Source organism: Austrofundulus limnaeus, unplaced genomic scaffold (assembly GCF_001266775.1).
Source record: "Austrofundulus limnaeus strain Quisiro unplaced genomic scaffold, Austrofundulus_limnaeus-1.0 Scaffold0, whole genome shotgun sequence".
Lineage (NCBI taxonomy): Eukaryota > Metazoa > Chordata > Actinopteri > Cyprinodontiformes > Rivulidae > Austrofundulus > Austrofundulus limnaeus.
In genome coordinates this window covers 8,178,912-8,180,938 of record NW_013952402.1, presented here as the reverse complement: position 1 = coordinate 8,180,938, position 2,027 = coordinate 8,178,912, and the positions used below count along the sequence as shown (strand labels likewise).

The window sequence follows — 2,027 nt, the reverse complement described above, 5'->3', positions numbered from 1 at the left end:
GTCTACAGTGTATTGTGTGTGTGCAAAACGTATTTTCTCCTGGAAACCCCCCACCCCCATCATCCAGGTGAGCCAGTATTTTGCATTTTGCTTCTTTGTGCCATTGTAATATCTTTTTATTATTATTATTATTATTATTATGAATGACCACAGTGTTTCTATTTCCATAAGCTATTTTGAATAGGCTTGAAACGACATTCATCCCATCATGTATTTCCTGTCTGAATGACTTAGAGTGGGCCTGGCTTTTCCATAAACCTATTCTTGTGATACAACATCCCACCTGCACTTCCTTGTAAAAAATATAAATAAAAGAGAGAAGTGAAAGCTTTGGTTAATGTTGAATGTTGAAGGATTTCCATTAATGTTGAGAAATAATAATGAGCTTGCTTTTTGCTGCTATAATCTCCCGTAAAAAAAAAAAAAAAACTGGTAACTCATGTTCATCAAGAAGAAACAAACCATTTTTTATACATCACATTATTTTTCTACTGCACTGGCACTTTAACATAAGATGTGATCATCTTTATGTATAAAAGTATAATAAACCACAATTATGGGCTCTTTTACTATTGTAGGAATTGTGTGGTAATTCATTTTATTTCCTGTTACAATATAGTAAGGGATGGCAATGTGCCATCCCACAAGCTGAGGTGGACCACAGTGTCTCAAAGGCGCTACTTTCCGTGTGAATTTTTCACTTTTCTTTTTTTAACAATATCATGAAAGTCAACATGTAAAACTAAAATTGAGCTGTCAGCCACTGTGGTTAATGGTAAAATGGGAGACTGGTTTAAAAAAATAGCGTGTTCGCCCACCTGACTGCCAAGTTTACATCAGTACTGATTCCTGCTGGGGTTCAATAAATACCGGTGACATTTAGCATAAGACTTAATCCATTTGTATCCTTTTCGTGTGCAGAGAAATCCCAAATAGATTTGTGTGTGTGTACTTGTTTTTGCTGCAGAGTGAGGACCGTCATGTTTATAACCAACTAAGTGAGGACAATTTTGGGAGGTGAGGACATTTTCCCGGTCCTCACTTTTTTTTTTGCAGTTCTGCTACGCTCTACTAGTTAGGTTTAGAAGGTTAAGGTTAGGGTTAGGGGAAATGTCTGGGTTAGGAATAAATGCAATTACAAAAATGAATGGAATTCAATACAAAGTCTTCAGTTTGATGCAAGTACAAGGATGTGTGTGTGAGTGTGCATGTCTTTGCTACATCATGGGGACCATTTTCCAGTCAAACAGTCTTGTGGGTATCCAATTCTCCTCATGGTGACCAACACCTGGCCACCATGAGGTTAGGTTTTGGACCAAAGTGTAAAGTGAGGTTATTTAGGGTCAGATATGTACTGGGGTGGTTAGGTTTAAGGTAAGGGGTTAGAGTTAGGCTATAAAAATGACTGAAAGATTAATGGAAGTCAATACAAAGTCCCCACGAGGATAGAAAAAACAACTTGTGTGTGTTTAACTTGGTKTTCAGAACCAAATCTTATTTAGTTAAATGTTATTATTAGCATTTTTAAACTTTACCTGAGATTAATGATTTAACTTGCACCAAGACAAGCTAGTTGCAAAACTTTTATGTGTTCTTCTATAAAACTTTTCTTAGCTGGCAATTTTCTTTTACTGTTTGTCTAATGAGATCAGGAGATCAAGTGCAATCAAATGGTCTCCACATAAATAGTAGTTTTATTGCCTTAGAGCTTTCTGAGTAGATTCAATTTTTTTCCCAGTTACTTAGGAAAATTTCTCTGCGTAACACACAACAGCACAAAACGACACCTTAAGGGACACGTTACATSTTTACTAGATTTGTGTAACTAACTTGTGACACTTGATGTTTCACATCCTCCTAAAGTGTCTCTTTGTGCAAGTTTGAACTTGAAAATGGAGCCAGTGTGACCTGATGATCTTGAATACAAAGATGTCAAATTTTCACAGAGTCATGTGTAAGAACTTGCTCTGAGCTATCCTGAGTTTTCAGTCCATCAGCATGTTTTATAATTATTATTATTTTTATTT

At 36.0% G+C, this 2,027-nt stretch overlaps 1 protein-coding gene across 2 annotated transcripts in view; it reads left to right on the top strand.

The window, feature by feature from the left end:
- The window catches only part of LOC106513128 (protein FAM53B), a 24,848-nt gene that overhangs the window by 2,920 nt on the left and 19,901 nt on the right, over positions 1–2,027 (top strand). The window lies entirely within an intron of this gene.